The sequence below is a fragment of the Malaclemys terrapin genome, chromosome 7, assembly GCF_027887155.1.
Source record: "Malaclemys terrapin pileata isolate rMalTer1 chromosome 7, rMalTer1.hap1, whole genome shotgun sequence".
NCBI classification, from domain to species: domain Eukaryota; kingdom Metazoa; phylum Chordata; order Testudines; family Emydidae; genus Malaclemys; species Malaclemys terrapin.
The window spans coordinates 19057151-19072087 of NC_071511.1; the positions used below are offsets into that span (position 1 = coordinate 19057151).

Below are 14937 nucleotides of genomic sequence, written 5' to 3' on the forward strand. Positions count from 1 at the left end.
TGCACTCCCTGCCCTGAGCCCCCGCTGCACCCCTCACCCCAATTCCCTGCTGTACCCTGCATGCCTCCTGCACCTCAACTCCCTGCCCTGAGCCCACTCCTGCACCCCCTGGGGTGAGGACTTCGGGGAAGGTATTGGAATGGGGGCAGGGAAGGGGCGAGAAGAGGCGGGGCCTCATGGAAGGGGTGGAGTGGAGGTGGGGCCGGGGGCAACGAGGGGGGTGTCAGTGATGCGGCCCTCGGGCCAATGCACTAGTCCTCATGCGGCCCTCGAGGTCATCTGAGTCTGAGACCCCTGATCTAGGGTGTTTCTTGATCAAGGGCCTAACAACCACTCATTTGACAGACACTGGCACCTAGCCCTTCCCTTAGAGGAGCATTGATTATTTCCTCTCAAATTCTACAAGCCTAGGGCATACAGATCCAGTCCACAGGTCACAGCCAGTATTCTCCCAGCACCTGTAAAACTTCAAAAAGTCAAACTGGCCAAAGCTAACCCAGAGTCAATGCAGTGTTTGCGTCCCCATATGAAGCCAGCCTGCAGCTGAAGCAGAGCCGTTGCGGGGCGGGGGGGGATGGGGCGGCGGGGTAGGGAAGGGAAGAGGGATGAAAGGTCATCAACATGAGAAATGCTTGAGGTGGCAACTCATTCACTAAACTATCCATCACCAAGAACTCTTTCTCTGGATGAAAGTTTGCACCTGCCCTTGCACCTTCAGCAAACCCAACTAAAAAAAAACAGACAGAATCTTCACCTCACTGAAACATGCACACTTCATCTAGCATGTCTGTAGTTATTTTATCTTTCAAAGACAACAGTTAACCCTAGAAGAGTCCTAAAACATGCCAGCTGACTTAATACACATACTATGTTCCTAGAGAAGCACTTGCTGTTTACAGATTTCAGAGTAGCAGCCGTGTTAGTCTGTATCCGCATCCGAAGAAGTGGGCTGTAGTCCACGAAAGCTTATGCTCTAATAAATTTGTTAGTCTCTAAGGTGCCACAAGTACTCCTGTTCTTCTACTTGCTGTTTAGGCAGTAAACCATCTTTGTATTTTGAAAAAAAAAAGGATGTTTTCCCCCCTCAATCTGCCTGTCTGACACAGTGTTCTCTAGTTGTTAAAACAAAGGCCTGTGAGTCAGGACCAGGGTTTTAATCACATTTCCACCTTAGCCCCGCTGTGTAATCTTTGACAGCCACAACCATTCTTCCCTCACTTTTCCTGTTTTTACACAAATATTTACCTATTTCCAAAGATGCTGCATCTTAATGTTTGTAAGGTGCTTTGAAACTCCAGATAGGAGTTATCCATTAATCCAAAGGTCTAAAACTCTTATTGTGGGCATTCTAAGCCACCATACCTGGAGGAGATCAGAAATCTCACTCACCGGTTGCACGTACATATATTCTGGTTTGGGAGCAGCTGTTCTTGATGTGTTCTTGAAATGATCATGGCCATCTAAACTAGTGAAAAGAAACTCAAACTAATAAATAGACTACAATGAAAAAAGACCAAATTAGTTCACATAACCAGTGAATGCTGGATTTATATCCTAGTAGTGTTTTCATAAACCAACAGACATTCAGACTGATTTTAATCATGTGAATGGGTGTCACAAGATGTGAATGTGTGTCGATACGTCACTCGTTTCACCACACTTCAATGCCCTGTAACTGGAATGCAAGTTTTGAATAACTAGAAAAGACTATCCAGCCTTTAAGGCAATCTCCTTGTAATGTCTGTAATTTCTGCAGGTGGTTAATACCACGTCAGTATCTTTCTTTTAACAAACTTGTCTAGTTACTATTATAGATGTGTGTTATTTTCCTAGTTAAAAACAATGTTCATCTGCACACAATGATGAGTTCTTGCTTTTCTGCTACAAATTACACACTTAAATAAACTCATCTCTCAGAAATGGGAACAGAAGTCAGGTCTCCTTACTGACTACCAGTCCCCTACTCTAAGCAATGCTGCTATGCTAGAGAAATTAATCCCCACAGCATTTTAAATTTCCTGCTTTTAGTCTGCCTCTGCCACCATTTGAATTTCAGGATGTTAAGTATGCTCCGTATTACGTATTAAATTAGTGTAAAAATGATCTAGGTCATGTAGCATGTTGTGTATTTCAGTTACACACCAACCTTCAAAAGGCCTTTCCTTCTCTTCCTCTCGCCCCCCCTCTCCTCCAAATAAAGGAGGCTGAACCATCACACTCTTCTAGAACAATGACCTGCTTTGGCTAAATTCCACCATAGTGAGGTGGAAGTAGATTTTCTGCCTGCCACTGCCAGTGGATGTCAACATGGAAGTCTAAAATGGAGAGAGATGGCAGTATTTATAAAGATTCATAAGGAGAAAAGACAGTATCATTTCAGGTAATATTGTACACGTAGTGATTCCTCCAGGCCTGAAGATACAAACCTAACGGATGGAATTAATATATTTCAGGTTCTTTGTTTCTTAATATAAGAAAACGACTCAGCTAAATAGAATTGGAAGGCAAAAAAGAGTCAGGTACACTGCTGACTGCTCTCTAGCCCCCAAGCACTGAGGCATTTTCATGGGACAATCAAGTCTCTTTTCCCGTTCCCATTATGTTATATGTGGAGGATGGTCTTGTAGCTCACACATGACAGGGAGTCCTGGCTGTGGTGGACTTGTGACCTTGAGCAAGTTACTACTTTTCTGAGCCTGTTGAATTCTGTAAGATGAGAATAATATTTACCTATCTCTTAAAGGGGTGCTGTGAAGATTAGTAATGTTTGTAAAGCACTTTGAGATCTTGGGATGAAACAGAAAGTATTTTCATTTTGTTTCTGACTCAATGGTTGACAAGCAGACAAGGTATTAGCACAAGGAATATGAATCAGGTATCCCCCAGTTCTAGTCACCATTAATACAGACACCTTCTGATTTTGGACAAGACTTTTCATCTCTATGCCTGTGTCTTCTCTATAAAATGGGGAAAACACCATCTGCCTTAGAGAAGCATTGAGAAATTAGCTATGTTAATACAACACTGAAAATTAAAAGCTCTATAAACATTCTAAATCACTGTTACTTAAAGGAGTGAAAGTGTGTGGATAAAAGACACCGGTTACAAAATAAATAACTTGCTTTTTTGAAAGAAACCTTCAGAAGAATCCTACAGTAGGTTCAAATGAGGTCATCTTACATATAATGCAATTCTGATATTCTGGTGCCAGTAATGCATCAGTGCACATGTGCATATTCAACCAATTTATTCTACAAAGTTCTTTATATTTTAGCAATATGTATTTAAGAACTGCATATCAAGGGTTCTTTTTCCCAAGGAAAGAAAAAAAACCTGTCAGATCATATTTTCTTTCTAGTTTGATTTTCCTTCACTACACAAATAAAAATATTGCTTAACTACAGCAAGGGGGAGCCCAGGTTTCAAGAGTTTGCTTTCTGTTCAGCTATATAACAATTTACTATATGGCTTCTTTACTTTCAAACTCCTGGGCAACTGAAATTGTGTTTCACTGCCTACACTGCAAGGTAACACCACCAGTTCCTGTCTCTAGTAACCAAGTGCCATTGTTTTATTTCCCACTTTTTTTAAAAAATGCATTATTTAGGACTTACACTGTCTTTCTTTTTTTAAATAAATGATGCTAAGAAGCATACATACCTCCAACAAATAACCACACTAGCTCTTCTTTTCTTGCATAGAAGTGCTCGCAGTTATAATCCAAAAATCTTCAAAAAAGTTTCATTTTAAAAAGAAATTGGAGATCAATTCCATAGGAAATAGGATACAGTCTGAGGTGTGGGTGTGATTTGTCTTCTAGATTTGTAGACAGCTGTAGTTAGTACTTTAGGTCAGTTTCAGAGCAAACCTTGACAAAAATGCTTCTTTGCACAGGAATAAGACCTGCTGGAATTAACAAGCCTAGCAAGAAACAGAAAAGTCATTAATAGCGGATTGCTGCTGTTTCACAGACATATACTCATGGTCTGCTAAGTCAAACAAAGTCTGATGCAGAGGAAAGAAAATTAACTATTACTTGGAACACTGAGCATTTGACATAAGTGTCAATGCCTTGTTAAGCAACAACACATTTGAAATCAAAGGTAGGAAAAGGAGCTATTAAAATTAACACCCATGCCAGCCACTTTGAGCTAACAATGTAGAGACGGTGAAGTAGGGAGTGAAGAATACAAGTTCTTTAAACCTCAAGAATTTGTGACTATTATGGACTGTATTGCCATCATAGCACAAAGTACCTTGTTTCATGGACATGTAAAAAGTGCTGCAAGGAATCCAAGACCCAAAATTTTCATAATTGCATGTGGATAAATACACAGAATTACACTGCTTGCAAATGCAATTGTGGTAACTGCTTGTGCACCTATTTTTTTTTTTTTTTAAATCTGGTCCTAAATAGTAAATTATAAGTGAAAGATCAGATCAGACTGCCCTGTAAGAACAACTTGTTTTTCCTCTCCCTCCCCCCATTTACGGATTTGAAAGTTTTATCAGAAACCTGTAAGATCCCAATAAGGAGAAAGAAAGTGTCTTGTCTTTCATCCATGCTTATGAGACCCTGGCGAAAAGCCCAACCCTTAGTCCCCAACCTAAGCTGTCTGGACTCCTACTAGCATACTGCCATCAACTCTGCTTAAGGATTTAATCTTTTCCAGTTTGATACATTTCAAGACTCCCTTCACACCACTGTTGGGAGACTATTCTATCTTTTACCCCATCCTCTCACCACACCAGTGGCTTCTAGTTGTTGGGGTGTCCCCCCTATCCTTCTCCTGTCATCTCCATTTATGGAGTCTCTCCCCCTTTGAATAGCCTGCGTATCTGCTTCTGATCAGCTTTGCCAAACACCAGCAGACTGAAACTGGAGACTTATTTTTCACTGCTGCCCTCAGGGTTCTGGACAGCAGCCATGAAAATGACCAGAGATTTGTCAGTTTCAGATCATTGAGGCTTGACAAAGCTATGAACAAGCAATTTGGGCACTGAACTGTGTGCCAACTCAAACAGCACTGCTTCAGTTCATATTCCGGAGGATTTAGCAGATATAGGATGAAATATTTTACTTTGGGAAAATTAATCCCCTTTAGAAAACTCATTTACAATCTACCTGAAACAATGTAAAGTTATCCTGAAAGGGGGAGATTCAGCTTATAATTTCCATTAAGCAGACATACAGATAAGCTTCCTGCACTGTTTGAAGTGGGTGCTAGCCCACGAAAGCTTATGCCCAAATAAATTCGTTAGTCTCGAAGGTGCCACAAGGACTCCTCGTTTTTGCTGATACAGACTAACATGGCTACCACTCTAAAAATTGTTTTAAAAGCATCCTCCTTCATGTCTAAAGGATTGAGCGCAGATAAACAGGGATCCAGTCTCTTGGGCAGCCATCTAAGCCATTCCATACAATCCCTCAGAATCATACTATAAAAAGCCTCATTACATGCTAAGGAATAGCCTACTACATGATAAAATAATCACTGTCCATACTGCTGAGTGAAACGGTAAACAATGGAAGTCAGTCCCGGCATGGATATGACCTGAGACTCAGCATATGATGCCATAACACACAAGTAATCAAGAATTTCAGCCTTGTTACTGAATTTATTTGCTTTGAAGCATAGATTTTTTACAAATTTCTGTATCTAGGTATCTCCTTGGGTTTTGTTTTATTTTCTCCTAGCAGCATGTTAAAGGAAAATAACTCAAGAAGAATACTCAGAGTTATTACACACTGCTTGGTGATATCATAAATTTCTTTCTAAAGCAGGAAAGACTTTGGCTGTATCCTTTTTGTAGAAGTTGCTGACCTATCATTTTAATCTACCTGACCAGAGGATTAAGTCTGAGCATTAAAAATTCTTAATCAATTTTTTGTTGAACAGATTTGTAGTACAGAGACAATGTCCAGTTTTTTTTAAACTGTTAGATTATTTTTCTTAATACTAAACAAAGCATTTAGACCATAGACTTGACACAGAAGCTTATTTTGGATTATGTTGGAAAATCAGTGTCCCCAGGCTGCCAACTTTTACAGTAACTTTCAACTTTAAACTAACAGCTGATTTACCAGCCACTAAATCTTGGGTTTATAACAAATACTCATTTAACTCATGTGTGTGAATCTGCAAAGGTATGTGAAATAGGGCATTTCTAACAAGTTTCACTGTGGTAAAGAATAAGGGAAAGCTTGAAGTTAGAGGATGGGGGTAAAATTAGTTTCATGAAGCAAGGGAGAGTGGGGTTTGGTGGGATGGGTTCCAGGTGTAGCTGGTTGGGGCTCAGTGGTGTGGGAGTCCAAGGGCTCATCGGGGTGGTCCAGCTGTAGGAGCGGGTGGGGGTTCCATTGCAGGGAGTTGAGCAGGGGGTGGTCTGGGTGCAAGGGTGGGGATCTGAATGCAGGGGCTCTGGATGCACAGGTTGTGGCTCAATGGGTTGAGGGTTCAAGTTGGGGGGGGGGTTCAGCAGGGAGTGATCTGGGTGCAGGGGTGGAAGTCCAGATGCAGGAGGTGGGGCTCTGCAGGGGGATCTGGGTGCACGGAGGTTCCGGATGCAGGGAGTGAGGGGGCTCAGCAGGGGGTGGTCTGGGTGCAAGTGTGAGGGTCTGGATGCAGAGTGGAGTGGCTCAGCCGGGGTCTGGATGTAGGGAGAGTGAGGCTTGGCAGGAAGGTCCACATGCAGGGGGGCTCTGGATGTAAGGGGTGAGCTCAGCGGGGTGGTCTGGGTGCAGGGGTGGTCCAGATGCACAGGGGTTGGGTGGACAGGGAAGCTGATCAGTTTTACTTTTCAACTCAATTTTCAGCAGTGACTTACCTAATAACCACTATCTCTGTAAGTGATCACAGCAAGATACTAACACCAAGTTCAACTACTTAAGTGTGAACACTTCAACAGGAAGCTCAATCACAATGTAAATTTCAGAAACAGACAGCCAAAGCAGTACAGTTAACCCATTTGTAAACATTGCATAGCATGCAACAATTCTCTCAGAATTTGTTTTCCACTGTTTGGAAAATTTCCAGCACATTTTTGGCACTACTACAGCCTACATAAGTTGTAACTTAGGATCCAACAAGTACTACACTTAGTTCAGATTCACTCATGCCTATTGTAGATCTGAAACATGAAGCATTGAAATATGTATGACTAACTAGTTTTTAGCAAGTATGCTAGTGTTTGAATCTCTCTCTCTCTCTATATATAGTGTCTAATTTTCCAGCTGAAAAGAGTTACAATTAACATAGCACGTATAGCCTGAAGGATGTACAGCCATCACTGCCATAGGAAACTTTACACTCTTTTACTTATTATTAAAGTAGTGTGAAGTCTTGGAGTCCTGTTTGACTCATCACCAAGCCTAGTCAGTCAGGTAGCATCAGTGACAAAAACGATCGTCTTCCACCTGTTTCCATGTATTTGTCACTTCTAGATTATATTGGCTCAGTGAACTACAGTAATTAAATTAGGAGGTGCTCAGAAACAAAACTGTATGATGGGATAAAAAGATGTCCATTAGGGGACTAACCCTACTACCCCGGGGGAGCAACAGAAACACCCCAGCAAGAGAACAAACATTTACATTTGACTATGCCACAGCAAAAGAGAGGCACTGGGATTCCTACCAGGTCATATCAACCACTGGTCAGTAGGTGTCCAATATAAACTGGAAGTCCCCACTCCATCCTCAGACTAATAAAAAGGAGGATCATTCAGCATCAGTTGGGTAGCTACAGCAAAGGTAGAAGGTTTCTGCTGATTTGCTCCTCCATCACCCTCGTAACCTTTCCAAAGGAGAAGTGGACACTTCTATGCCCCTGCTGCAGCTCTGTGCGATGGGACGGTCTCTACTACCTAACTTATGTTAACCTCCTTTTATGTCCCCCTGCTATTCAAAGCTGCCTCAAAGTGAGATAGAGATGAGTATCAATTTCCCTGTCTCCTCAACTGTGACCATCTTGAACCTTGCTAATGCACTCTAAAGCAGCTTGAGACCTGGTTGGGGGGGGGGGGGAAATGTCGTTCCCTTTCAGAGTGTTATAGAAACTGAAAGAGCTACAAATAGGTTTTTAAAACGTACATTCTGTTGAAATGGCTGGTTTAACCTTCTGTATGTGCAGCACACTTACCAAAACAAGCAGATATTTCAATTCCCGGTAGAGTGTTACTCTCCTCTCCTGCATTTCTCCTAACCTTCTCTGCTTCCCCCTTCATCTGCTTCAACCTTTGTTTTCACATCTTCACTCATGCGGTCACCCTATATGTGCAACAGCCTTCTACTTCCTGTCCATCATGCAGCCTCTCCTACGCCAAATCTCCCCAAGTTCAAATCCTCCCTTTGCTGCCTGTCAGTGCCAATGATACCTCAACCTACTACATATGATCTGTTGCTCCCATGTTTTGTTTTGACTATGGAATCGTAAACTCTCTGAAGCAGGAACCTTGTCTTTATATCTGTCAGAAAACACTTGATACATCATGGTATTACATGAGTTATTACAGCTACACTCAATAGTTAAAGCTGCCAACAGCCTATTCTAACCCTAACATCTTTATACACTCAGTGTTCTGAAACAACTGCCTTTCATGCTTGATCCCGTCCCTGAAAGTGATTTTTAAAACAATTACAGCCCATTTTTTAAATTCCTTGATGACTGTCAATATATTAAGTGAGACTTCATTTAGTACTCAACTTCTTATACAAGAAATATAGTTAAATGGGGGGGGAGGGAGAATGGACATCCTGGCATGTAGCATTTAATTAGGGGTGGTCTACACTGGCACTTTACAGCGCTGCAACTTTCTCGCTCAGGGGTGTGAAAAAACACCCCCCGAGCACAGCAAGTTTCAGCCCTGTAAAGTGCTAGTGTAGACAGTGCACCAGCACTGGGAGCACACTCGTGGAGGTGGGTTTTTTTTAAAAAAAAAGACTGCTGGGAGAGTCTGCCACGACTACACAAGCCACATTAAAGCACTGCCCACAGTAGACTAGCCCTTACTAAAAACAGTGAAATCAGAAATTGTCGTGAAGCTGGAAAAAAGCCAAATAACTAAAACATGTTACCTGGGCATTTGCAGAAGTGTCACTGCTACAATATCTGAAGATACCACAGCATCATCATTGGCACTGAACGCCTACAAAGTATTCAAATTTCCTGTAGATTTAAACAGCATCTTTCACAGAGGCATAGCAAAGCCCAGTTCAACACACATGTCACTACTTTTCAACTATTAGCTAGAGAAGCTGGAGCTCACAAACACTGTCCCCACCAATTACTTCCACTCTCTGAACCGCATCCATAATGCACCGTAAAGTATAAGGAGCCCTTGCTTTTCCTTAGATGCACCTACACAAGTGTCTGACTCACAGTTCTCCTCCTACTCCCCCAGCCTTATTCACTCCGTTCATTGCTAAATCAAGACAGCTTCAAAACATAAAGGTGTCAAGCACAGATTTTTTTTTTTTTTTTAAACAACCCCTCCCAAAAAAGGAGATGACTCAAACAAGAAAGTCGCTGCCCAGCATGTTTATGCTGAAATTTGATGATACAAACAGTCTCGGCCGATGTTTTAACAACAAAACAACCTTGCACAGTCCCATTTTTCCCCTCTGCCCATTTAAAGTGTTCCATTCTCGCTATGGTTATTCCACCCTGGAAAGCAAAAAGTAGAGAAGCTGTTTCCAGTGGCAGGAAACACAGTGGGATAGGATTAGAAGAGCCAGTGTGAACAACAGATTTAAGGGAGAAAAGGCAGTGATTTTAAACTATTCCAGGAACTGATCAATAATGCTGAGGGGGCACATCCTCCCCCCCCCAAAAAAAAAAAAAACAGAGGTTGCTCCCTCCCTTTGACCCACTACTTTTCCCCCCAGACATCCTCCCCCTCCTCCAACTGGATGGGAGGCTTGTTCCTCTCCCACTCCCTGCCCCCAACTCCAATTCAGAGCAGACACTTTATTTTGGGGCAATGAGACCAGAGACCCTTAGGGCCAAGCAAGGGTGGAGGCTAGGAACACAACCAGCTGGAAAGGGGATTAGTGACCTCCAGGAAAGGACTCACAAACACCCCGAGAAGAGAAAAGTGGAATCAACCCCAAAAAGGAAGAGAAATGTGTGAACTCAGCCCTGGGGAGGAGGAAGGGCAGAGGGATTCTGGTAACAGAGAGAGGAGGGGGACTCCAGGCTCCGGGGAAGAAGTGGAGCAGGCGGGAATGGAGAGAAGCTCGGGCCCTGGGGGTAATGTAAGTGCCCCAGGGTGGTAGGAGGGAATAGAGGAGAGCTCAGGCCCAGAGGGGACAGAAGGGGAGAGGGGGGACGGGACGGAAGGGGAGCTCAGGCCCCGGGGAACAAGTGGAACACGGGGGAACTGAGGGGAGCTCAGGCCCGGGGGAAGATGTAAGTGCCTCGGGAGGGGGGGAGGGCCCCGGGGGAGCTGGGAGGGGAGCTCGGGCGGGTCCCGTGGGAGCAGTGGGGACGGGAGGGGAGCTCGGGCCCCTGGGGGGGGGGTGGAAGGGCCCCGGGGGAGCGGGGGGGGGGACGGGAGGGGAGCTCGGGCCCCTGGGGGGCGGGAGGGCCCCGGGGGAGCGGGGGGGGGCGGGAGGGGAGCTCGGGCCCCTGGGGGGGGGGGTGGAAGGGCCCCGGGGGAGCGGGGGGGGGGACGGGAGGGGAGCTCGGGCCCCGGGGCGCACGGGAAGACAAAGCCCCTGCAGCTGGAGGCGGGAAGGGGCCACTTACCGGCTTAGGGGCGGGAAGCGACACCCGGTCCCCGGCTGCTCTGGCGGCGGCTGCCCCATCCCCGGCTCCCGGCGCCGCCACCACCAACCGTCCCGCCCCACTGCAACGCCCCACGTCACCACGCAGGCAACGAGATAGGCCACGCACTGTGATGTCAGGGGGCTGCGCCAGCTTAGGACACGCCCCTCGGCAGTGGGCGGAGCCCTCTCCCCAAATCAGCGCAAGCCCCGCCCCTCGTGGGAACCGCGTTTTGAGACCCCCCTTTTTTAGCTGAAACAGAGATTTGGGTTTAGGGGAGTTACCAGGGGCTAACTTGGCCCTACCTGACTGAATGAGGAGGGGTATTAGTTTCATACAGGCACATTTATCAGGTGTCAAAGGTTTTTCGGCATCATTTGCCATTGCACACAGAAGCCAAGGACTAAAACCTACAACCAGGACAAGCCCAGAGCTAAGGTTGCCCACTGTCTAATTGCACAGAACCAAACATCCTTTCCCCGCCCCTTCTCCGAGGCCATGCCCCCCACTCACTGCATGCCCCCCGCCCTCTGTTGCTCGCTCTCCCCGACTCTCATTCCCACATTGTCACCGCGCTGGGGCAGGGAGTTAGGGTGTGGGCGGCAGTGAGGGCTCCAGCTGGGGGTGCAGGCTCTGTGGTGGGGCCAGGGATGATACTGCGGAGCCACAGTATTCTCGCCAGCAAATTAAAAAAGTATGGATTGGATGAATGGACGATAAGGTTGATAGAAAGCTAGCTAGATCATTGGGCTCAGCAGGTAGTGTTCAACGGTTCGATGTCTAGTTGGCAGCCAATCAGGGCCGGCGCTTCCATTTAGGCAACCTAGGCGGTTTGGGGGGGCCGCATTTTGTAGCATTAGTAGGAGCATTGCCAGCAGATCAAGAGAAGTGATTATTCCCTTCTAGTTGGCACTGGTGAGGGCACATCTGGAGTATTGCGGCCAGTTTGGGGTCCCCCACTATAGAAAGGATGTGGACAAATTGGAAAGAGTCCAGCAGAGGGCAACAAAAATGATTAGGGGGCGGGGGGAGAGGCTGAGAGAAGAGACGTCTGCAGAAGAGTGAGGGGGGATTTGATAGCAGTCTTCAACTACCTGAAGGCGGTTCCAAAGGGGATGGAGCTAGGCTGTTCTCAATGGTGGCAGATGACAGAACAAGGAGCAATGGTCTCAAGTTGCAGTGCGGGAGGTCTAGTTTGGATATTAGGAAACACTATTTCACTAGGAGTGTGGTAAAGCACTGGAATGGGTTACCTAGGGAGATGGTGGAATCTCCATCCTTAGAGGTTTTTAAGGCCCGGCTTGACAAAGCCCTGGCTGGGATGATTTAGTTGATGTTGGTCCTGCTTTGAGCAGGGGGTTGGACTAGATGACCTCCTGAGGTCTTTTACAACCCTAATCTTCTATGATTCTATGAGGGGTTTGGGATACAGGAGGCGGCTCCAGGCTGGGGCAGGAGATGGTGAGGGGTGCAGGATCCGGGTGGCGCTTACCTCAGTCAGCTCCCTGGAAGTGGCAACATGTCCCTCGGCTCTTAGGTGCAGGGGCGGACAGGTGGCTCTGCGCACTGCCTCCACCCACAGGCGCTGGGGCTGCGGAGCCAGTGCTCTGGGTGGGAGCAGCGGGCGGAGCCCCCCTTGACATCCATCCACCGAAGAGACTGCAGGAATTTTCCGGCCGTTTCCAGGGAGCTGCGCAGAGCCAGGTAGGGAGCCTGCCAGCCCCACGCCAACTGGACTTCTAATGACCTGGTCAGTGGTGCTGACCGGAGCTGCCAGGATCCCCTTTCAACCAGGTGTTCTGGTCGAAAACTGGACACTTGTCAACCCTACCCAGAGCATCATCAACTCCTGCAGCTGCAAATGACTCCAATACTCCCAGGCACCTTAGCAGAAGTAAGATTTAAATCAGTTGAAGCTTTTCTGGAGGGGTGACACAGATAGGAATAGGGAACACACACAGGCACATGTGGTTTCAATCTTTATTCAAGATAACCCAGAAGTGACAGGGGTTAGTCTGCACTATTTTTGGGCGGACTGGGGATAAGATCTTCAACGTTAACCCGAAGTGCCTACCAGCATGATTTTTATGCTTTTGCGGGGGGAGGAGGGTATATATGGCAGTTTACATTGAGTCCTGGAAGACCTCGAGCCATTCCTGACTACAAGAATGGGCGTAGAGTGCTGTGTGCTACACACATTGAAACAGTTCAATGGCTATCTCTTGTCTCTGCTGCCCGGGTCCAGCTAGGCTGAAGATCTTGATTTAGGCAGCTGAGGGCAGACCCTGAAATACAGTGAACCATCCGCTCTCTGGACAGCCTCCTTTTAGATGAGATGGGTGTTATATTTGGAAGAGAAGGAAGAATAAGAGGCAGCAGATACAGGAGAAAATAACATCAAGTACTGTGCTCTCCAGTAAATGGACAGTGTGCTCAAAGGTGTAGTGCATAACCCATCTATTTTGTGGGTTTCTGTAAGGCCGTAACTGCTCGATGTAAGCACTAATCAAGCTGGAAAACAGAAGACCCACAAAATCCTTGTCTGTAGCCCAATCACTTGCATTACTGCTTCCTGGATCATATTGTTATGCTGGAAGGTGTTAATGGCTGATCAATCGCAGATCTGAAGCTGATGTGTGTGCTAAGGATGTGCAGTAGGGCTGGATGGTTAGTGGTGGCGATGCTGGGAGCTGGGGATGGGACAGCCGCCACCAGAGCAGCCAGCAACCCTAAGGTTCCCTAGGAGGAAATGGGGAGCCTGGGCAAATAAATTATGTAGTCTGATTTCCATCAGGGGCCAAGCAAGCCCCACACAGCCTGGCCCAGAAGACTACACCTTAGTGCTAGCTTTGCCTTATCCCTGCTTCTTTATTTTTGTGTTGAGTACACCTCATCTGGAATAGAGAATCAGGCCTAGTGAATGAATTTGGCCTACGGTAGCTTGCCCTAGGTGTTTTAGCTCTGGTACTTGGCTTCTACTCCCCTTCTTGTGATGTGAGATCCTTCTGCAGTGGGAACAGCATTATTAATGCTGTACAGTAGACCCCACCAGGAAGATGTACTGATTAGAGGGATACACGGATCAAACAATGTACCTTTTAGAAAAGACGAAAGCAACATGGTGGATTTGTTTCAAGACAGTGCCACAGATCAGAACCCAACAGAAATTACATTCAGCTGATCTGTGACATTATCCAATGTGACTGTGCTTGTGTATTTTTAGAAGTTGTAGCCCTTTCTGTGGAAGCTGATTTGATGAAAAAAGGGGCCTTGATCTGTGTTTGTCTGATGCAATTAATGTAGTAATGGTGGAAAAGTCTGAAATTTATACAATGACTCATTAAAAATAATACCCATCTCTTTTGATGTTAACATTCATATTTCCTCGTAAATCACATGTATTAATCTACGCTGGCCAATATTTCTCCCTCTACTCTTCTTTCTCTGTCCCTCCCCCCACCAAAGCACAGCAGGCCAGAATAGCTGGAGGCAAAAAGAGAATTCTGACTATGCTATGTTGGGGTGTGGAGAGTGGCATGAGCTGCATTTTGAATTTAAGCACTGCCAGCTGAATTTATAGTCACAGGAGGACCAGCAAGAACATGGATCTTGACATGCCAAAAGAACCTAAAGGCAGGAAAGAAAAAAAATCTGAGGATCCTTGCACGCTAAAGCTAATAACCACCCTTGACAATAGCACTGCTGAGCTGTGGAAGCAGAATTCTATGGTGGGTGTTTCACCCTTTAATAGCACCCCATTAATGCTCCAGTGAATGGAGTGGCCAGTTTCAGTAGTCAAAAGACATCTTATGCTTCTTCATAAATGATTAGTCCTCTAAGGTTCCCTGCTCTGTACTGCATGAGGATTTGAAGTGGTTCTCAACCAGGGTACGTGTACCCCTGGGGGTATGCAGAGGTCTTCCAAGGGGTACATCAACTCATCTAGATATTTGCCTAGTTTTACAACACGCAACATAAAAAGCACTAGTGAAGTCAGCACAAACTAAAATTTCACACAATGACTTGTTTATACTGTTCTATATACGATACACTGAAATGTAAGTACAGTATTTATATTTATATGGTAAAAATGAGAAAGTAAGCAATAGTGTGCTATGACAATTTTATATTTTTATGTCTGATTTTGTAAGCAAGTAGTTTTTAAATAAGG

At 45.5% G+C, this 14937-nt stretch overlaps 1 protein-coding gene across 1 annotated transcript in view; it reads right to left on the bottom strand.

Moving 5' to 3' along the window:
- Window positions 1-10838, bottom strand: part of TMCC1 (transmembrane and coiled-coil domain family 1) — a 200536-nt gene extending 189698 nt beyond the window's left edge. Inside the window, exons 1-2 of the mRNA XM_054035730.1 lie at window positions 10749-10838; window positions 3661-3921 (exon numbers count right to left, since the gene is read on the bottom strand). The gene's annotated coding sequence lies outside the window, so the exon portion shown is untranslated. The remainder of the gene's footprint in view (window positions 1-3660; window positions 3922-10748) is intronic.
- Window positions 10839-14937: the final 4099 nt, after the last annotated feature.